This window comes from Pelodiscus sinensis, unplaced genomic scaffold, assembly GCF_049634645.1.
Source record: "Pelodiscus sinensis isolate JC-2024 unplaced genomic scaffold, ASM4963464v1 ctg35, whole genome shotgun sequence".
Lineage (NCBI taxonomy): Eukaryota > Metazoa > Chordata > Testudines > Trionychidae > Pelodiscus > Pelodiscus sinensis.
This window is the reverse complement of record NW_027465908.1, coordinates 6883097-6905154: the sequence shown is the minus strand read 5'-3', so window position 1 is coordinate 6905154 and position 22058 is coordinate 6883097. Positions and strand designations below refer to the sequence as shown.

The 22058-nt window shown below is 53.3% G+C and overlaps 8 non-coding genes across 8 annotated transcripts; 7 read left to right on the top strand and 1 right to left on the bottom strand.

The window, feature by feature from the left end:
* The first annotated feature begins 543 nt into the window (after positions 1 to 543).
* Positions 544 to 616, top strand: TRNAA-UGC (transfer RNA alanine (anticodon UGC)). The gene has a single exon. It is a non-coding gene; the product is annotated as a tRNA-Ala (tRNA).
* A 1006-nt stretch (positions 617 to 1622) lies between these two features.
* Positions 1623 to 1696, top strand: TRNAT-UGU (transfer RNA threonine (anticodon UGU)). The gene has a single exon. It is a non-coding gene; the product is annotated as a tRNA-Thr (tRNA).
* A 5100-nt stretch (positions 1697 to 6796) lies between these two features.
* On the top strand, positions 6797 to 6878 carry TRNAS-GCU (transfer RNA serine (anticodon GCU)). The gene has a single exon. It is a non-coding gene; the product is annotated as a tRNA-Ser (tRNA).
* A 3179-nt stretch (positions 6879 to 10057) lies between these two features.
* TRNAC-GCA (transfer RNA cysteine (anticodon GCA)) lies at positions 10058 to 10129 on the bottom strand. Its single transcript has one exon. It is a non-coding gene; the product is annotated as a tRNA-Cys (tRNA).
* A 2118-nt stretch (positions 10130 to 12247) lies between these two features.
* Positions 12248 to 12319, top strand: TRNAE-UUC (transfer RNA glutamic acid (anticodon UUC)). The gene has a single exon. It is a non-coding gene; the product is annotated as a tRNA-Glu (tRNA).
* A 4215-nt stretch (positions 12320 to 16534) lies between these two features.
* On the top strand, positions 16535 to 16616 carry TRNAS-UGA (transfer RNA serine (anticodon UGA)). Its single transcript has one exon. It is a non-coding gene; the product is annotated as a tRNA-Ser (tRNA).
* A 3019-nt stretch (positions 16617 to 19635) lies between these two features.
* TRNAE-UUC (transfer RNA glutamic acid (anticodon UUC)) lies at positions 19636 to 19707 on the top strand. The gene has a single exon. It is a non-coding gene; the product is annotated as a tRNA-Glu (tRNA).
* A 2240-nt stretch (positions 19708 to 21947) lies between these two features.
* Positions 21948 to 22056, top strand: TRNAL-CAA (transfer RNA leucine (anticodon CAA)). Its single transcript has 2 exons — positions 21948 to 21985; positions 22011 to 22056. It is a non-coding gene; the product is annotated as a tRNA-Leu (tRNA).
* The last annotated feature ends 2 nt before the right edge of the window (positions 22057 to 22058 follow it).

Here is a 22058-nt window from a genome sequence, read left to right as displayed (position 1 = left end):
AGACATGAGGGATGCCAGCGCACTGGCCCAGCCTGGGCCGGCAGTGATGGTTTTTACACATGCAGGGAAATGCCCTGGCTTCTCCCCCTCACAGAGCTGCTGCCTCTCCGGGAGGTGGATGAACTGCGGGTGCGGGACAGCTCCCTGCCAGCAGGCACAGCAGCCAAATCACCAAATATCGCTGGGTCTGCAGCCAGTGTTGGGAACTGGGCAGGGAACAGGAGGCTTTTGTGTCACACACGCCTCAGGTAGGACGGACCCTCACTGAGCCCAGACTGTGACTGGTCCTAGCCAGGAATGTGTCCGGGGCTGGTTTGTGACACTCTAAGGCCGTGTCTACACTGGGCGTAAGAGCGACGCTGCCGCGGTCGATGTTCTGGGCTCTAGGGAAGACCGGCTGATTGGAACTGAGTTGTGCAGAGTCTTGTAAAGGGAACCGCAACATCTCTGGAGATTTGCCGAGTTTTATATGAGGGTTTATCAGAAGGGATGTTGTGGGCTCTGGAACAAGGTGGGTGGGGGCAGGAAAACTGCACCCAGGTGGGGGAATTAGCTCAAGTGGTAGAGCGCTCGCTTTGCATGTGAGAGGCAGTGGGATCGATACCCACATTCTCCAGTGATAGTTATTTGCTCCTTTTTATCACACACAGAGTGAGCCAGGGGCTAAGTGCTTCCAGGGGCTCCTTCCCTCTTCCCATAAGGCAACGGGCTGGTTTCTGCAGTGCATGGGGTGTCCCGTTTGCCTCACAGGGAGCAGTTCCCAGGCTAAACGTCAGGCAGGCAAAGTCCAGCCTGTAACACCCAGTGGAGGGGATTCACCTGCCAGGGGAGGGCAGGAACAGACCAGCCCTTGGGAGCTTGGCTGCCAGCTGCTTAGCACATCTGGACACAGAAGAATCCCAAGACTTGGTTCTGCCAGGCTCCAGTTTCCCCTCTTCTGTTTCTTTTCAGCTCCCTGCAAACTGCCTCCCAGCTGTGGGTGAGGCTGAGTGTGTGTCCATCTCCGCCTCAGGCCAAGTGTTCGCATGTTTCATATCGAAGGAAACTCCTCCTCCCTTTTGTCCTGCCTACCTTTCCTGAACAATCTGAACCCTTCTGTGTGAAAATTCCAGTCCTGTATTATCCCACCAAGTCCCTGTGATACCAACTTCTTCCTGCTCATGGTCCTGTGTGTCTATACCAGCATCTAAGACACAGATTAGATTTTGCTTCCCAGTGGTCCCTTGTCCCTCCTTTATCTCTGCAGTTACAGCCCCTGCTCCCTCCCATTTCTGGCCCATCCCCCAGGTGTCCATGTGATTCACTTACCTCTGGGCTTTGGGCACCTGTCCCCATCAAACCTAGTTTAAAGCCTCCTCACTAGGTTAGCCAGTCTGCACCCAAATACTCTTCCCTTCCTCCACAGGTGAACCCCGTCCCTGCTGAGCAGCCCTTCCTGCAACAGCATCCCATGGGCAAGGAAGCCAAAGCCCCCTGCCCACAGAGCTGTAGCTTTCTGTGCCCAGGGTTCCAGATACCACCTGGGCTCGATGGCTGGAGGGAAATGGGGAATGGCTGCACTTTGGGAGTCAAAAGAGTTGTCTGGAAACATAAAGAGCCATTTTAAAGAGAGTTTGGAGGTGGGCACCATGGCTTAGCTGGCTAAAGCACCTGCCTTGTAAACAGGAGATCCTGGGTTCAACTCCCAGTGGTGCCTTGTTGTAACCTTTGCTCACATTTACTTATGCCCTTCTGGGACACAGAAGAGGCCTCCCCTGGCCACCCATGGAACTGCTGGTTCAGGAAAAGGAAAAGGCTGATTGGGAAGGAGTGTTGGGAAGAAGGAAATCACAAGCCTGGAGCAAGTGCAGAGGCTGCTGTGCCTGGCACTGGCAAGGCAGGGCTCTGACTGCAATTGCTGGGATAGGAGAGCCAGCGCCAAGTGCCCTTTTGATTCCCTGCAGGGTGTTAGCACCTAGAGAGCAACCTCTGCAGCCATATAGAGTGAGGATATGTGGGCATCAGGTGTTTCTTTTGGTTTCCTTCTTTCCAACACTGCTTTTACCTTTTTACTCAGGATCTGTGCACACCCTGATCAGCCCCCCCCCCCCCCCCCGCTGGCTGATTCTCTCCCCCTCCCTGCACTTTTTTCCTGGCACCACCAGCCCTGCTTTCACCAGCCAGTAACACCCCCCCCCATAGTTTAGACTTACTGAACAGCTACAGGCCTTCCAATGGGGTTATAGGAAAACCACATGGTCACCCAGCACATTTCCAGGGTAGCAACATCAGGATCCATGAGCACAGACAAAGGAAGGTAAATGCAACTGCGAAGGGACTCAAACCCTCAATCTTCTGATCCGAAGTCAGACACCTTATCCATTAGGCCACACAGTCTTGACTTACAGAAGATTGGACTTCTTGCAATGTGTGGGTAGGGAAAAGTCTCCCTAGTCCAGTGGTCCCCAATGTTTTGGGGCTGCCAGGTGCCTGGGGGCGGGGCCGCTCACGTACCACACGTCCGGGGGGGGACCGCTCATGGGCCACATGCCTGGATGCGGGGCCAAGCATGTGCCACGCTCTCGGGGCTGGCACCGGCGTGTGCCACAACCCCGGGGCAGGGCCGCCCATGTTCCTGGGCCTGGCACCTGCCACACGCCCAGGAGTGGAGCCAGCCCAGATTGCTCCACGGGGGCACATAAATGGCCCAGCGGGCACCATTCTCTGAAGAACAGTTGTGTGTTTTTGTGGTATAGTGGTTATCACATGCAAAAGGTTCCTGGTTCAAAACCAGGCACAAACACAGGGTCCCCTCTTATTGCTGCTCCCCTGGGTGCCCGGGTAAGTGCAGCTTCTCCTGCCTGGGATAAGCCCAACTCACATGCGACGGGGGTGACATCAGCTGAGAATGCCCCTTGGTGCCAGCCTGGGGAAGCCAGAGGGGTCAGGCCAGGCACCTGATGGACACTTGTGTCTCAGCCTCCCCTGCCCTCGGAAGCAGGTGTATGGGGCCGGCTCCTCCTGCTGCTTCCCTTGTGTGACTTGCCCAAGGAGGAAGTGAGGCAGGAATGGGACAGAGGAGCGAGGCCAAGCTGAGGGGGGCAGGACAAAAGCTCAACATCTCAGTGGGACTCAGTAGGGTGAGCAGAGACCCCCCCCTTGTTCTGCCAAAGCCTGTGGGGTGGGGCTGGCTGTGGGGAGGCAGAGGCCTGTGCCTGTCTCAGGGCATCCCCCAGGAGCCTCCTTGCAGCCCAGGAGAAGAAGGGGGCTCTGGGTGGAAGGAAAACAAGCAAAGCTGGTCCCAGTGGGCCTAGGCCAGGGCTCCAGTTTGGCCCAGCTGAGTCACAGGTGCCTTGTGTAGGTCCCATGGTCTAAGAGGCAGCACTAAGGACTCTGAGTCAACCCTCTATCTATGCTGCACCTACACTTGAAATAAGATGTTACATCAGGGCTCTATCTACACTACACAGACAACGCTTTAGTCCAGAGAACACAGCTGCTGAATTTTTTTCAGAAGAGCAGACCATGCGCTTTTGGTGCCTCTGTGAACCTCGTTTTATGAAGAAGAAGGGATGTTACAAAAAAAGTTTTTTTTTCCCACATTTGGCCCAGTGTAAACAGGCCAAATGTTGGAAAAGCTTCTTCCAGAAAAAGCTATGCAAACTAGGCTTCACAATGTACCTAGCTTCTTCAGAAGAACAGTGTAGTGTAGACATAGCTTGAGTGATGCACAGCACTGGTAGGTGACATGGAGGGACAAAAGGGTCTGTGGCCACCTGCAGCCTTTCAGAGCAGCCCTTGCCTCCCCCCTCGCTGGGGTCTCCTGGGAACTGTCTGGACTAAAGCCCATCCTGGTGTCAGCCTAAGGATTGCCTGTTCTGTAAAAGCTGCTCTGGAAATGAGGAAGCAGCTAAAGTGACACTGGCAGGATTTGAACCCAAAACCTTTGAATGACTGACACATGTTGAGCACTAACGATTAGAAGTCCAACAAACTTTCCGGTACAAGAGCCTCTTCTATCTACTTCCCAAGATCCATAAACCTGGGCACCCCGGACGTCCCATCATCTCTGGTATTGGCACGCTCACTACTGGTCTATCCAGCTATGTAGACACTCTTCTCAAACCCTTCGTAACCAATACCCCCAGCTATCTCCGAGACACTACTGACTTCCTAAGGAAACTACAAAACATCGATAACCTCCCCAATAATACCATCCTTGCCACCATGGATGTAGAAGCTCTATATACCAACATCCCACATGAAGACGGATTACAAGCAATTAGAAACACTATCCCAGAGGACACTACTGCCAACCTGATAGCAGACCTATGTAACTTTGTTCTCACCCACAATTATTTCCAGTTTGAGAACAACTTATACCTCCAGATCAGCGGCACAGCCATGGGTACACGCATGGCCCCACAGTATGCTAACATCTTTATGGCTGACCTAGAACAACGTTTCCTCAACTCCCGTCCCCTTTCACCCCTCCTCTACCTACGGTACATCGATGACATCTTTATGATCTGGACACATGGCCAAGAAACACTGGAGATATTCCACAGAGATTTCAACAACCTACACCCCACCATCAACCTCAGCCTGGACCATTCTACACGAGAGATCCACTTCCTGGACACCACCGTACAAATCAACAATGGAAAATTAGACACCACTCTCTACAGAAAACCCACCGACTCATACAGTTACCTACATGCATCCAGCTCCCATCCAGAACACACCACACGATCCATCGTCTATAGCCAAGACCTTCGATACAACCGCATCTGCTCTAACCCCACTGACAGAGACCAGAAGCTTCAGGATCTCTACCAAGCATTTATAAATCTCAACTACCCACCCAGAGAAATAAAAAAGCAAATTGAAAGAGCCAGACGAATACCTAGAAACCATCTACTTCAAGACAGACCCAAGAAAACCAACAATAGAACACCACTTGTCATCACCTACAACCCCCAACTTAAACCTGTCCAACACATTATCAATAAACTACAGCCTATATTGGAACAGGATACCATACTCAAAGAGGCTCTGGGAGACAGACCCATAGTCTCCTATAGACAACCACCTAACCTCAAGATGATTCTTACCAACCACCACAGGACATACCACACTAATACCAACCCTGGTACCTTCCCTTGCAACAAACCCCGTTGCCAGCTTTGTCCACATATTCATTCTGCTGATACCATTATTGGACCTAACCAAGTGAGTTATAAGATCAAGAACACATATTCCTGCGCATCCAGAAATATAATCTATGCTATCATGTGCCGAAAGTGTCCGTCTGCTATGTACATTGGACAAACATCTCAGACACTTCGCCAAAGGATTAATGCCCACAAAACAGATATCAGACAAGATCACAAAGAGAAAACAGTTTCTTGCCACTTTAACCAGAAAGGACACTCTCTAAATGACTTAGCCACCTGCATTCTGCTACAAAGACCTTTTACATCTGCACTTGAAAGGGAATCCTCTGAACTGTCATTCATGTTAAAATTCGACACTTGCCAACAAGGACTTAACAAGACTTTGAACTTTCTCACCCATTACCAAGACAGTTTCCCCAATTATCACCTGTAATACCATTAACTCACAAACATCCCACTCTCCCTACCTTTAATATCAGCAATTCACAGACACTTACCTTCCTTCCTCCCCCTACCCACCCCCCCGCATCCCCCTTCTGTTCTGCAATGTGATTTGTCCTTTTCATATTTGTTCATTTTTTTAAATTGTATCCTTTGGTATATATGGTTGTGACTATTTTCTTCCACTATTTGATCTGAGGAAGTGGGTCTGGCCCACGAAAGCTCATCACCTAATAAACCATCTTGTTAGTCTTTAAAGTGCTACATTGTCCTGCATTTTGCTTCCACAACAATAGAAGCTCATTAGATATGCAAATGAGGCTCACCCACTCCCTTGGCCACTAGCTACTGCTTCTACCGGCCGCCCACCTGCCAGCCAGCCACTCCCTCCAGCCACCCCATCCATGCTGCTGTGGGTGCCAGTGTCTCACCACACTGTGAAATCAGACGAGAGACGGACACTGTCAGTAAACACTCATATCGGAAACGCTCCTCTGGATGCTGGGCCCCCCAGAGCCGTGTGCCGCTGCCATCTGCCTGCTCCGTGGACATCTTCCCATTGCAGAGCACACCGAGCCAGACTGTGACTAGACAGCCCCTCTCTGGGCACCTAGGGGCTTCCTCTACACTGCAGGCTTCTTGCTCAAGAATGGCCGTTCTTGTGCAAAAACTTGAGGAACATCTACACTGCATGCGCGTTCTTGAGCAATTAAATTTATGGCAAAATGTAGGAAAAGAGGGCTTGCTGGGCAAAAGTTATTCCTCTCCCCATGAGGAATAAACTCTCTTGTGCAAGAACTCGTGCACAAGAAGGTAGTATGAATGTGCAACAGGGTTTTTTTGTGCAAGAAATCCCTCTGGCTAAAATGGCCATCAGAGATTTCTTGCACAAGAGAGTGTGCACACTGCCACGGACATTCTTGCGCAAAAGCACATGGCAGTGTGGACATGCTATTGCACAAAATATTTTGTGCAAGAACTCTTGCACAAAACAGTTCTTGTGTAAGAAGCCTGAGGGGTAGAAGTAGCCAGGGGGTGTTTGGGTTTGTTACCAGCACTGAGCTTTGTACAACAGCCCGGGGAACATTGTGAAAAGCCAAAACCTTCCAGCCCTGGGTGTCCTTGGCCAGCCAGCGAGTGGCACAAAGGTTCCTGGCAGTGATGGCTTTGGGTAATTGGTGACAAATCCCAGCAGCTCAGATGAGGTGGCTGGGTGGTTAAGGCGATGGACTGCTAATCCATTGTGCTCTGCACGCATGGGGTCAAATCCCATCCTCGTTGGATGTTTGTAGCCCTTCCTCTTGCTTCTCCCAGATCTCTCTTCAGTTCAGTGCCAGCCCCTCCTGTGCCCCTGCCTGTCCCAGCCCCTCCCACTGCAGCCTGGGGAAAGGGGAAATCTCCACAGAGACACTCCCAGCTGGGACCCTCAATCCCTTCTGCCCTCAGGGGGAAACCTCATAAAGGAGATTCCAGGCAGCCAGGTCATGGGGGTCTCTGAGATGCCCCAGCCCTGCAGCCTGTCCCACCTGGCTGTTGCCATGGTCCCTCTGTGAGGTCACTGCCTCCCAACCAATGAGCTGAGGTCCTGCACAAGGCCCTTGTGATGTCACTGCTGCCTCCCAGGGCTAATGTCCTGCCCCTGGCCAGCCCCTTGGCATGTGTGAGCTGCTCCCCCTCTGCCCCCGTCACTCAGGGCTGGTTCTGGGGCTCAAGCAGGGAACATCAGAGGCTGCTCAGGGGGCCACATGCCCTCAAGGTCACCTTTTAAATGTCAGGGCAAGCCAGGATCTATCCCGTCCCTTCCCCAAGACCCCACCCCTTTGCTGAGCCCCTGCCCTCCCCAAACCTTTGCATGGACTATCCATTGCTAGTGGACACTCATCACTAATGACATAATTACAGCTGGGGAGAACAGTTTAATTTAAATTATTACATACATTAAGCATTCGAACTGTCTCATGTTAGTTGATCAAATTTCATTTTAAATAAAGGAAAACATTACGGCCAGCACAAAAATTTTCGGTGTTGCTTTATGTGTGGCAGGGGTGGGGAACCTTTTTTGGTTGGAGCCACTGACCCACCGAAAAATCAGGGGCCACAAAAGTGAGAAACAAAAAAAACTCTTCAAAAGGCCCTCAGCAGTTCCATGGGTGGCCAGGGGAGGCCTCTTCTGTGCCCCAGAAGGGCATAAGTAAATGTGAGCAAAGGCTGCAACAAGGCACTCCCAGTAATTTAACCCAGGATCTCCTGTTTAGTAGGCAAGTGCTTTAGGCAGCTAAGCTATGGTGCCCTATTCAGAGCCACCTGTAAACTGTTCTACTGTACGGCCCCAGACAACACCACTGTCTCGCAAAGTTCGGCCATTCACCATTTCCCTCCTGCCTTCCCACCCTGGCGGTGTCTGGCTCCCTGGGCACAGAAGGTTATAGCTCAGTGGGCAGAAGCTCTAGCATACACATCTCCCCCAGCTGGCATTGTAGAGTTGCCTTTGTAGGGTTTTGGGTGGGACAAATGCAGCAAACTTTGATTATCTGGCTTGTAAACCCCTTGGTGTCAGGGTTTAGGTTGGAGTCCCAGGTAGGAGCCCGGCCTCCTTCAGTTTGGTCTCTTCCTGAGGGCACAAAACTGACAACAGAGAATTCCTTTGCCCTGCAGCAATCTCTGTTGGCCAAAGGGTTAGCAACCGAATATTTGCCCAAGTTTAAGTGCAGCAGCAGAAGAGGGCATTAAGCATCTTTCTGTGGTGTGGTGTAGTGGTTAGCACATTTGCCTAACATACAGCAGGTCCCTGCTTCAAAGCCTGACACAAACATGGTGTCTTGTCTTATTGCTGTTCCCCTTAATGCTCACAAGGCAGTTACAGGGCCTGTTCTCTGGTGCACTGGTGGATGGAATGTGTGCTGGCTTTCAGGAGCATGTGGGAGACAGCTAAACAGGTTAGGCTGAGATGGGAGGCACTGGGGCTGAGACTTCTCAGTGGTGCCTTGCCTGGGACCAGGTCGCTGCAGACACACAGGGTGTGTCTAGACTACCTAGTTTTGTCGACAAAAGTGGACTTTTGTCAACAAAACTATACCAGCGTCTACACTACCGCTGAGTTCTGTAGACATAACGTCGACAGAACTCAGCAGTTTTGTCGACGCTGGTACACCTCATTTTACGAGGCATAACACCTTCTGTCGGCAGAACTCTGTCGACAGAAGGTGTTATTGCCTGTAACGTTGCGTCCAGACTACGGAGTTCTGTCGACAAAGCAGCTTGCTTTGTCGACAGAACTCAATGTGTCTGGACGCTCTTTGTCGACAGAAGTTTTGTTGACAAAACGCGGTAGTCTAGACGTACCCACAGTCCAGGGCCCACCCTGGAAGTACCACTTCTGTGGCTTTGCACCTTTGGGGCAGTGTGGGAGTCCCCTTTGCTGCAAGGGGACATAAATCCACATAACGTCCCGCCTCATGCCGACCCCAGCCATCCCATCAACTTCCTTTGACACCCTCTCTTGTTCCTGCTCCCTCTATCCTGGCCAGACACCCAACCTTGCTCCTTCATCCACCTTCCTTCTGCTCCCTTTCTCCTGGTCACACACGGCTCCTTGTTGCTTCTCAAGCTAGGCCCTGCAAGGAGCCACCAGGCAGGAACCTGCCCTTGGAGCTCGGGTTGCACCGGAACCGGCAGTTTCCCAGCACATCGCGCTTGAGAAGAGGTGACTTGTTCTCCTTCCTTCTTACCTTACATCTCTGTTCCCTTCAAAGCTCTCCTCTGCCTCGGGACCCGCCTCCTCAGGGCGCTGCCCCTCTGCCACTGGGCTGGGAGCAGGAGATTCCACAGTCTCTGCACTTGGGCTGAGAAGTCTCACTGGGACTCGTCTGTTGATGGGTTAGTCAGCCCGATGGCCAACTGTACGGCCCCAGACAACACCATTGTCTCGCAAAGTTCGGCAAGAAGAATTTTTTTCTCCTACTCAAGATCCCGAGTGACAGAATGAAACTGGTAAGTAACCAAATTAAAAATAAACCAAAAGGAAGCATTTTTGCACCAAGTGGAACTCCTTGCCAGAGGATGTTGTGAAGGTGAAATCTATAAGGTCCAAAAAAGAAGTGGATAATTTAATGCAGAAAAGGTCAATCAATGCAGAATCTGAGCCCCTGCATCTGGGCAACAGCAAACAAAAGGTCTGGGGGCCACATAGTCTCTCCCTTCAGGGGGGAGGGGGCTGTTAGTCTGTAGCTGTGACACATGAAAAACCAACAAATGGTCCTAGAATGATAGAATCCTGCCTTGTGTCCATGTTTGCTGTCCCAGAGAGCTGCCCCATGGCTATCCGATTTTGCCCGGTTTATGTGTATTGGTACCAGAAAACATTAAGGGTTTGTATTCTTTTAAAGCAGGCACATACAACAGAAATCCAGGATGCAATAGAACTGGAGAGGTAAATGTTTCTATTGAAGGGAGATTTCCCAAGGGGGCACTTGGGTTTGAACCAAAGATCACGTGATCTGCACTCAAACACTCTACCACTGAGCTATACCCCCACACAAAACACATGCCTGCAGCCCATGTTACGCAGTGGGCAGGGAACAAGAGGCTTTTGTGTGACACATCTGAGGTGGGACAGACCCCTCACTGACCCCAGATTATGATGGACCCTAACAAGGAATTTGTCCTGAACACAGCAGAGCTCGGTCAGGACAGAGGTTCTGTCCACACAGAAAAGTTATTTTGGAATAATGGCCGTTTAGAATAACAATGCCAAAGTCTGTGCAGCAATTCCGTTAATGGGAAATAATCTGAAGTAACAGACGGGTTATTCCAGCTTCTGCAAACCTCACTCTACGAGGAATAACGCCTGTTCCCAATTAGCTATTTCAGAATAATGCGTGTGGAGATGCTCCACTTCCGCTATTTCAAAATGCCCCATCCCTAGGCCCATTCTAAGTTATTTCTCTCAGGGCTCTAAATCAAGGTAGCTCGTCTACATTAGGGGAGCCTGCCTCGGACTATTCTGAGGTTTCCCTGCAGTGTAGACGTGCTGGTTCGAAATAAGCTATTTTGGAATCACTATTCAAGACCAGCTTATTCCAAAATCAATGTGCCGTGTAGACGTAGCCAGAGAGTCCTGAGAGGTGAAGCTGTTGGTGGGAAGCCAGGAGAGGAGAGGCCAGTCTGAGACCTGAGTGTCCCAGGTCCCTACCAAAAGCTGTATATGTAAGTCCCATGGTATAAGGGGCAGGACTTGCAATCTGAGTTCAAGTCTCTGTGGGACCTGCTGGGCTGGTTGCTGTGAGCTCCTCGTGCTCTGTGGGTTTTACATTCCTTGTGCTGAGGTTCCCCAGGGGCAGTTTTACTCCTGTGCTGGGTGTCTGAGGCCCAATGGAGCTTGGTCCCCAGACTGATCAGACTTGTGCTCAGGTGCCTGATGCTCTCCCAGCTGTAGGGCAGGTCACCTGCTCAGCCCACGCTGGAGGCAGCCAGACAGTGTGAGCTGAACAGAGGGTTTGGGTGGGGAGGGGGGTTGTATATTGCGGGAAGGGTCCTGAGTCCTTGCTCCCAGCCACGTGCCTTGGCACAAAGACCAATGGTCCCTGCACAAAGTGCATTGTGGGAATAAGAGTTGGGGCGGCAGGAAAGGGGCCGGCCCCTCAGCACCAGTGAGCAGGCAGGAGAAGATGGGAGTGAATCCTGTTACCTCTCGTGTGCAAAGGGAGCACTAGCCCCTCTCCCATCACTCCACCAGGCCCAGCAGCTCCGTGCCCCACTGGGTGGGGTTTTTCAGAGACCAGGGAGGAAGAGGGAGGGGTCTCTGGATGCTCAGAGCCCCCGACTCTGCCTGTGAGAAGAAGGAAGGAGAACACCACAGACACTGAGGAATGTGGCTATTGGTCCCACTGCCTCTCACGTGCTAAGCGAGGGCTCTGCCACCGGAGCTAATTCCCCCGGCTCTGAGCAGTTTCCCTGCCCCACCCACCACGGGTGGGCTACACGGGGCCAAATATCGGAAAAATCTCTTCCTCAAAAAGGATCAGCAGATTTGCATTTCTTCTGAGGGAGGGGATGTTGGAGAGAGCACAGTCTAGGTGTAGTCTAGACTCAGAGGCGATGGGACAGAGTTTCATGTAATAATGACAGGGGTGCAGAAAGCAAGAAGAATTTTTTTTCTCCAACTCAAGATCTTGGGTGACAGAATGAAACTGGTAAGTAGCCAAATTAAAAATAAATTAAAAAGAAGCATTTTTACACCCAGTGGAACTCCTTGCCAGAGGATGTTGTGAAGGTGAAATCTACATGAAGGTCCAAAACAGAACTCGATAATTTAATGCAGGGAAGGTCAATCAGTGGCATTTAACCAGGATGGACAGGGCAGGTGTCCCTAGCTGGTGTATTCTAGAAGCTAGGAATGGGCGACAGGAGGGATCACTTGACAATTGTCTGTCCTGAGGATTCCCACTGGGCAATGAAATTGGCTGCTGTCATGAGACAGGATCCTGGGCTAGTTGGGCAACTGGCATGGCCCCGTCTGGCTGCTTTGATGTTCTGTTTGGTTTCTGTTCTTGTCCCCTCTGGGCAATAGAGAACAAACCCACATACCAAAGGGGACAGAAAGTGGCCTGTGAGAGGCTAGTGCAGGTAAGGAAAGACCCCATGTGCAGGTGTCCCTGATGGTCTAGTGGTTAGGATTCAGCACTTTCACTGCTGAGGCCTGGGTTCAATTCCCAGTCAGGGAAACCAGCCTCAGTTTTCATATGACAACTGACTGCTCATTCATCTTACCTCATTGATACAGCAGCTGTGACCCAAGAGGTTCACTCAGGGCCTCTTTTCCACCTCTCCCTCACTGCCAAGACAGCACCTGCCATTTTCACAAGCCCTTCAGAAGGGGCAGAGCTGGTGACTCAAACTGCCCCTCCCCTCTCCCATGTGGGCAGCCCTGCAGGAAGCTCTGTGGCACACACAGCACTAGCCCAGCGCACAGGCAGGTGGGCACAAGATCCATTGGTTCAGTTTGGCTGTTGAAGGAGACAACCCAGAACTGGCTCCAGCCCCCACTCAGTAACCTGGGGAAATGACCCACCAGGCCTGGGCCCCTCGGAGAGGCAACGATTCCCCACTGGCCAGGGCAGAGCCTCCCTCTGACACAGGCACGGAGCCTTCTCCCCCTGGTCCTGCCTCCCCCTTCACTCAGCTCTCACTGCTCGGTGCTGCCAGGGAGGGGCCTCACTGCGAGAGCCGCCTGGGCAGGTTCCTGCCACAGAGACACGTCCCAGAGCAGGACGGATGCTCAGACCGACACTGAGTGTTGCTCAGCGCTGGGGTGAGACAGGGAAGGACAAAAGGGTCTAACGGCGCCTGCAGCCTTTCAGAACAGCCCCCAGCCCCACCCCAAGAACCAGCCTTTCCCTCTGCCTCTGCTGGGTTCTGCTGGGAACTGTCTCACTCAGGTTTCCCCAGTGCTGTCCAGGGCTCATTAAGGAGCTGTGGGGTTGGGCAGGGAAAGCACGGAGGGCTGGCTACAGATGGAGTCGTGGTTCGCATGGCAGCTGGCCAAGGAGTTAGGCTGGGTTTGTGGATGTTCTTTACTGCTCCCCTGTCTCTGTTCTCTGACTCGCCCCTTTCCCATCCCCTGGCCCTGCCCGGCTCTGACCTCTGCCTGGCTACCTCCTGCATGAGCTGAGCTCAGGGGCTGGGCTGGTGACCTGCTCCACCGACACCTCCCGTCAGTCTGCTCTGTCACTCAGGGAGCAGCTGAGCAATTGTGCCCTTGAGTGGCATTCTCAGCCAGCCAATCAGCTTTGTGAGGAGTTCATGGAGGCGGGGCAAAGAGATCTCTTGTTAGGTCAGCAAGGAAGCAGCCAAGGCCCCATCCCCAGGGAGCCGGCTGGAGACCATGTGGAGGGAGCCACTGCCTCTCCCCTGTGTAGCAGGCACTTTCCCAGGGGGGCAACTCTGCCCCCTCGGGCCTGTCTCCATCGCTTCTGTCACCGCCAGGCAATGGGAGAGCGAGTGGACTCCCCAAGGGGCGCACGGTGAGAGACAGGGGGCTGGCGGCTCAGGGAGGGGCGGTCCCAGGAGGCAGAGGGCACCTGTGACTCTCGGCTGGCAGCTGACACTCTGCTCCTCGCTTCCCTCCCGCTGCTTCACCTCCCAGGGCTTTTTTCTCCTTCCCTGTCCATAGCAGGCAGCTACACAAAGGCAAGTCACCAAACCAGACACCCCTGTGGCCAGCATGGGGCTTGCACCCACGACCTGGGTGTTATTAGCATCAAGCTCTAAACAGCTGAGCCAGCAGCCCACGAGGGGCCCTTTGGGAAAGACCCCACAGGCAGCTGCAGGGACGTCTCTGCCGCTGCCACGAGCTCGTCTCTGATGGGGCCACGGGCGACTCACTGAGATGTGGGCTGGCTAGTGCAGAGGTCAGAGGAGCAGGAGCCTGGGTGGGTTCAGGGGGGCCTTGAGCAGGAGCAGGTTCGGGGGAGGGGCTGCTGGGCTACTGAAGCAGGTGACCAGTGGTTGGCAGCAGCTCTGTGGGCTGGGCACAGGGTCCCAGTCTCCTGGACATACGGAGCCTTGGGGCAGCCACTGCAGCAGCAGGAATTTGGACATCAGGTCACCCCATTGGGGACAATGGAGGGAAGAGAAGAGTTTTGCCTGCTCTTGGAGAAAGCCAGCCAGGTCAAGGCCCTTTTAGCTACTGGGTCTGTGCAGGCTGGAGCCTCCTCCTACCAGTTCTCTGGCCTGAGTCCTGCAAAGCTCTCAGCCTTTTGCCTGTTTCTGCTTCTCTATCCATAGCAGGCAGCTAAAGGAAGGGAAGTCACCAAACCAAACACCCCTGTGGCCAGCATGGGGTTTGAACCCATGACCTTGGCACTATTAGCGCCACACTCTAAAGCATGTGTTTGACAGGGACAGAAGTAGTCACCACAACAAACAACAGTGTGGCTAATATGGCACTTGAACCTGTGACCTTGGCATTATTAGCACCACACTCTAACCAACTGAGCTAGCCAGCCTTCGAGAGTTGCGCTCACAAATGGCCCTTTCAGAAAGGCACCTCCAGCAGCTGACGGGATGTTTCTGCAGCTGCTGAGGGATCGTCTCTGACAGGTCCACTAGCGACTCACTGTGATGTGGGCTCACTACCCCAGCTGGTTTGAGGTTTGGTCACGGTGGCTGGTGGCCGGCATGGCGCACTGAGACCCAGGGCAAAGAGGTCGTCAGAATCTCTGGCTGCCAGCACCTTGCCTCCCAGCCTCTTCCCTGTCAGCAGCAGCCGCAGCCCCTTTCAGCCAGTGGGTCAGCCTGTGAAGAGAGGCAGGAATGGGGCCAAGTAGCGAGTCAGGCTGAGGGGGGCAGGCAAAGCTCATCTTGCCTTGCAGGGCCACTAGCAACAGCTTTTCTCTTGTGTGCTGCTGAGGAGAAAAATGCTGAGAGAGAGACAAGAAAGACCAATTTAGAAAAGTGTTTAGAGGGGGACACCTGTTAACGCCAGGGTGGCAAGAATCAGAGCCAGGCAGCTGCTTGGGACCACACAAGAGAAAGCAGCAAGCTCCAGGCAGGTTAAGTTTTAGGGCCCAGCCCATCTCAGCCAGGCAGACCATAGCATCAGACTAAGCTCCAGGGGCATCAGACACCCAGCAGGAGGCACAGAACTCTCTCTCTGGGGAGCCTGTAGACAAGGAGCCCAAAGCTCATAGAGTGGGAGGGTTTTGCAGTAACCAGCCCAGCCCCAGCAAGTCCCACTGAGATTTGAACTCAGCTCACAGGATTCAGACTCTGAGTGCTGCCCCTTATACCATGGAACCTACAGGAGCCAGCAGTGACTCAATTACGCTGAACTGGAGCCTCAGCTCATGCCCACTGGGACCAGCTTTGCTTGTTTTCCTTCCACCCAGAGCCCCCTTCTTCTCCTGGGCTGCAAGGAGCCTCCCTGGGACGCCCTGAGACAGGCACAGGGCTCTGCCTCCCCACAGCCAGCCCCACCCAACCCAAACAGCTTTGGTAAAACAAAGGGGGGGGGAGGGGCTAGCTAGACGACTCCCTTCTTACACACTTCAAAATGTCCATCCTTCAATAGGCCAAGACTGTGTGGCCTAAAAGCTAAGGCCTCTGAGTCCCTTTGCGGTTGTGTTGAATGTGCTTGTGGGCCCTGGTATCTTATACTTGGAAAGGTTCTGTAACAATATGGATCCATGGGAAGCCTCTAGCTACTCAGCAGATATAAACTAAAACCTTCTGCAGGCAGAGTGGCAGCAATTAACTGTTGAGCCAGGGCTTGCATTTCATCTAAATGGCATTTCAATAGGGTCATGCTAGGCTGTGAGAAGGGGGTTGGATCCTAATGACACCCACTGTCGACAAGTAAAAAACAGATTGCAGGGTGGGTGGAGAAAACTTAGTTAACAGCATTTGTCTGGCAAAAAACTGCTTAGCAATAGTTGTGTTTGTGCAGTCGGCATTCTTTGATTATCATCCTCACTTTCCTATTGTTTGTCTGTGTGATCACTGCCTGGTTTGTAACTGTTTCTGTCGGCTGTATCATTAATTTTGCTGGGGGAAAATCAACAAAGGCGGTGAAGTATGATTGGTTAGGTAAATCATAATAGTATGTTATCTTTGGTTAGTAAAATTATACTAAAATAATTGGTTAAACAGGACTAAATTTTCACTATATAAACTGGGTCCAAGAAGGAGACCAGGGAGAAGAAGGAAAAGGGGAAAAGAGAAGAGGAAGAAGGAGGGAAAGGGAAAGGAAGGAAGAAGACCAAGAAGAAGGAGGGAAGACCTGGAAGCAGAACTTACCTCCGTGGCAGCCTCAGACCAGAGCAGCCAGGACCCCTCTGCATGATGGTTGAAATGGTTTGCTGTGTGAATTCTGTGGCAGGTGATGTCAGGCCTGGGCACTGAGATTATTTACCAGTTTCCCTGAGTTACTAGCACATAGAGCTGTGATGGCCGAGTGGTTAAGGCGTTGGACTTGAAATCCACTAGGGTTTCCCTGTGCAGGTTCAAATCCTGCTCACAGCGAGGCCTGTGTTTTGACCACACCCCTTCCTAGGCCAGCAAGATACCCAAACTCTGAGACCCCTGAGAAGAACGTGCCTGTCCCATCAGAAGGGACACCTGGGCTATGTCTACACTTGCAGCTCCTTGCATGAGTAATATGCAAATGAGGCTAAGTGTGGAATATTGATGAGCCTCATTTGCATAGCTAATGAGCCACCATTTTTTTCCAAAGAGACTCTTGCACAAGAAGGAGCTTCTACACTGACCCTTCTTGCACAAGAATAACCCTCTTGCGCAATGCCGTTACACCTATTACTTTTCACTAAACACTGTTATCAGACTACCCGGTGCACATTCCTACCTTCCTTTGTGCACATAACATACATGGGGCTCTAATTACTGGCCACCTGCCTTTCACACAGATCATTGATCCTTGTGACTTTCAGGTACATTGACAGGGCAGCTGTTTGAACATGGGGGCTACGTCTAGACTGGCCACATAAGACAGAATAGGCATGCAAAGCAGGCAAGTCAGAATAGGGAAATCCGCGGGGGATTTAAATATATCCCGCGAGATTTAAATAAACATGTCCGCCGCTTTTTTTCCGGGTTGGGGAAAAGCCGGAAAAGAATGTCTAGACTGGCGCGATCCTCCGGAATAAAGCCCTTTTCCGGAGGATCTCTTATTCCTACTGGTCTGGCAAAGGTTTGTGAATGGTTTGTCTGTCGATGGTATAAACACAAAGGCTGGAAACACTGGGCTGATCCCTGGGGGCTGGCCGAATGCAAGGCAGGGAAAACACTGGGTGAAGGGGGGGAGGGTATTTTCCCCACCAGGCTTTTGTCCCTCGGAATCCCTGGGGATGTTGGGTTTTGTCTTGTTTGGTTTCCCTTTTCCCTGCTTCCCTCCTCACTGGGGGGGAGGGGGTGGCTCTCTCACCCTCTTGGTGGGAAGCCCTGGTACAGGGATGGGATGGGCAGATGCTCTGAGAGCGAATCCCTGGGCTGTTTGGGGAGAGAACTTTCTCATGTCTACTTTCCCCAATGCCACCAGGTTGGCCAAGCGGTTAAGGTGTTGGACTTAGGATCCAATGGGCATTTGTCTCTGTGGGTTCAAACCCCACTCCTGATAGCTTTCCTTCTTTGGCGAGACACTGACCTGGATGGTGTTTAGTCCTGCTGTGAGGTGGGGGTGGGGACTGGACTTTGTCTCTGAAGGTCCCATGGGCTATATCTGCACCAGCAGGTTCTTGTGCAAGAGCACATGCATGCTGCTGTATGTGAGCTGTGCTTCTGTGCAAGAGCATCCATGGCAGTGTGGACACTCTCTTGTGCAAGAAACCCCTGTCCTGAGCTCTTGTGCAAGAAGACTTACACCTGCTAGAAAAGAGAAGAGCTCTTGCACAAGAAGCCCTTTCTTACTACACTTTACTATAAAACTTCTTGCACAAGAGCAAGTGGGCAGTGTGGCCCTTCTTGTGCAATAACCCACCAGTGTAGACACAGTGTTCCAGTTCTAGTCCCAGTTCTGATTGGCTGAGCAGGGGCCAGTCACAGGGAGGAGACTCAGGACTTCCTTGTTCTCCTTAAGTCCCAGCAAATGAGCCAGAACCAATCGTCTGCTCGGGGAATTGTTCTGCTTCTTGCCAGTGCTTGTCTCTGAGCAGCTCCTGAGTCTCTCTGTGTCCCGGTGCTTCTAACCCACTGGCTGAGCCATCCCTAGGCTGGGCTGTGGGGCTGTAGCGCCTTTGAAACACTTTATATGGATCTGTCAGGGTCTGATCTGAGGGTGAGCTTCAGCATCAGGCTTCTGGGTCCTGTTCTTCAATCCCCACCCCACTCAGCTGCCCACCCCCAGCCTCTTCCAGCACAGCCTGCCCCACCCCCTCCCCACAGGGCTTCTACAGGGGCCTCTGTCCCAGGGGGAATGGGGAGCCCCTGCCCCTGGCACCCACCCACCGTGCTGCTGCTCCCACCAGAGCAGAGGATTCACCCGGCACAAGTAAGTGCCTCTGCCCCCCCTGACCCCGGCTGTTGGGTTCCCTCCTGTTTAGCTGCCTGGCCCCAGGTAAGGTCACGTGAGACCTTTCCTCCCACCCAGACACTGCCCTGCCCCCCAGCAATCCCCCCCCCCCCCCCGGAGCTTGCTTTGACACCCTCCCTTGTTCCTGCTCCTTCATCCATGTTCTTTCTGGACATGCGCATGCACAGCACTGCTTGGCGCTTCTGAAGCTGGGCCCTGCAAGGAGGAACCAGCCCTTGGAGCTGGGCTTGCACCGGATCTGGTAGTTTCCCACCACATCTCACCTGGGAAGAGGTGACTTGTTCTCTTTCCTTCTTACCTTACGTCTCCGTTCCCTTCAAAGGTCTCCGCTGCCTCGGGACCCGCCTCCTCAGGGCGCTGCCCCTCTGCCACTGGGCTGGGAGTGGAAGACCCCATAGTCTCTGCACTTGGGCTGAGAAGTCTCACTGGGACTCGTCTGTTGATGGCGTTAGTCAGCCCGATGGCCAGCCGGATCCATTCCGTAGCGCTGACCGAGAGGGAGCTTTACAAGTGCCCAGTGGCCGTTGGTATTTTCTGGGGCTCTGTGTAGGGGATTGGTCTTGGCCATCTTTTCCACGGGAAATGCCTCTTCTTTGGAACAGCAGCTCCCAGGAGTTCATGGAACTTCTTCTTCTCAGCTTGGGAAGGGAACAACTAAGGGACAATGGGACAGAGTTTTATGGCATTTAACCAGGATGGACAGGGAAGGTGTCCCTACCTGGTATATTGTAGAAACTGGGAATGGGTGACAGGAGGGATCACTTAACAATTGTCTGTCCTGAGGATTTCCACTGGGCAATGGAATTGGCTGCTGTTGTGAGACAGGATCCTGGGCTAGTTGGGCAAATGGCATGGCCCAGTCTGGCTGCTTTGATGTTCTGTTTGGTTTCTGTTCTTGTCCCCTCTGGGCAATGGAAAATGGACCCATGTCCTGAAGGGGACAAAAAATTTCCTGTGAAATACCAATGTAGGTAAGGGAAAAGGCCTCTTCATGTGTCCCTGATGGTCTAGTGGTTAGGATTCAGCACTTTCACTGCTGAGGCCTGGGTTCAATTCCCAGTCAGGGAAATCAGCCTCAATTCTCACATGATAACTGCCCACTCATTCATCTTATCTCATTGTTACAGCAGCTGTGACCCAAGAGGTTCGCTCAGGGCCTCTTTCCCACCTCTCCCTCACTGCCAAGACAGCACCTGCCATTTTCACAAGCCCTTCAGAAGGGGCAGAGCTGGGTGACTCAAACTGCCCCTCCCCTCTCCCATGTGGGCAGCCCTGCAGGAAGCTCTGTGGCACACACAGCACTAGCCCAGCGCAGTGTCAGGTCGGCACAAGATCCATTGGTTCAGTTTTGTTGTTGAAGGAGACAACCCAGAACTGGCTCCAGCCCCCACTCAGTAACCTGGGGAAATGACCCACCAGGCCTGGGCCCCTCGGAGCCTCCCTCTGACACAGTCCTGGAGCCTTCTCCCCCTGGTCCTGCCTCCCCTTCACTCAGCTCTCACTGCTCGGTGCTGCCAGGGAGGGGCCTCACTGCGAGAGCCGCCTGGGCAGGTTCCTGCCACAGAGACACGTCCCAGAGCAGGACGGATGCTCAGACCGACACTGAGTGTTGCTCAGCGCTGGGGTGAGACAGGGAAGGACAAAAGGGTCTAACGGCACCTGCAGCCTTTCAGAACAGCCCCCGGCCCCACCCCCACGTCCCAGCTCTTCCCTCTGCCTGTGCTGGGCACTACCTGGACTCAGGCCTCCCCGGTGTCAGCCTAAGGGCTCTGGGGAGACATGGTAGCTTTGGGGCTGGGCTGCTGCACAGCTTAGGGCAGGGGTGGGCAATGACTTTTGATGTGGAACCACTCCCAGGGCTTCACTTTTCCATGCTATTAATGGAAGAGGAGGGGGTCTGGGATGCAGGTTGGTGCAGACAGGAGCTTGGGGCAGAGGACTGGGGTGCAGGATCTGGGAGGGGTGAGGGTTCAGGACGGGGGCAGAGGGTTTGGTTTACATGGGGTACCAGTGGGTGGGGGAAGGGAGCGGCTGGGGTGCCAGAGGCAGGCTCTGGCTGGGAGACTTACCTGGCTCACTCCCGGCCAGCAGCCCAGCACATTTCTCAGGCAGCTACTTCCCTGCCCCCACACAGGCTCTCAACCTCCGTTAGCCAATAAGCTGAGGGGCTGCAAAAGGCCCTTGTGATGTCACTGCCACACCCACCCCTGCCCTCCAGGGCTAATGTCCTGCCCCAGGCAGCCCCTTTGCATGGCTGAGCTGCTCCCAGGGGTGAAAGTGACACATTTCTTACAGGGGCTGTTCTATTGGGCACCACCCCTTGGGCTGGGGAAGGCTCAAGGCAGGAAGTTGGGGGAGGGCTTGTGATAGGACAGTACCTGTAAGAAATTACAGTGTGGAGTGGAGTGTGGGAGGCTCAAGGTAGGTACTTGGGGAGCGTGTCAGTGGGGGGTGGGGCTCAGGGCAGGGGTGAGGATGTGGGAGGATATGGGAGTCAGGGCACAGGATTAGGGATGTGGGGGGGCTTGGGGCTGGGACTGTGTGTGTGTGTTGAGGGGATCAATGGGACTAGATTCCCAGCTCCCTCTGCTCTGGGATCCCTGAGGCCCTTTAACACACAAGGGCTTTCTCTGCAGTGCACTGAGGAGAGGAACCCCTGAGCCAGTGATGCTGCTTTGCCCAGGTTGGCAGGGACAGGAAGTAGGCCGGGTGCCCAATAACCCCAGACAGATGTGCACATCTGCATGTGAGCAGCAGCTGTTGTGGGGCTCTAGAAATCTCCCTCTAGATCTAATTCCCCACGTGCCAGGCACCAGTCAAAGCCAGGGCTCCGGGGTCTCAAGCAGAACCCTGCGGGGGGGGGGGGGGGGGGATACGTGTCTATTTGAGGCAAGTTCCTCACTCCCACATCCCAGACACGTACTGTGGCACAAAGACCAATGGTCCGCACAAAGTGTGTCCCAGGGATAAGCGTTAGCCCCGGGAACAAGCATCGCCCTGCAGAAGAGACACCCCTGGTCTGGAGCCAACAAGCCCAGGAGCCACCCAGCTCAGGATCCCCAGGCACTGACACAGACTCCCTGGCACAGGAGAATCCCAAGCCTCAGTTCTACCGGCCAGAGTTTTCTCCTCTTCTCTTTCTTGTCAGCTCCCTGCAAAACACCTCACAACGGTAGATGAGGGTGAGTGGGGATAAACCCAGCTGTGCTGTAGAGCAGCTGTTAGGTGGGGAAAGAGAGGTTCTCCCGCCGCCTCCCCGAGCAACTCACACATGTAAGAAAACTGCCATTGGAGGTAGCTGCATGGTAGTTAGGATGGCTGAGTGGTCTAAGGCGCCAGACTCAAGGACTTGTCTTTCCCTTAGTTAGGTGTTCTGGTCTCCAAATGGAGGTGTGGGTTCAAATCCCACTCCTAACACA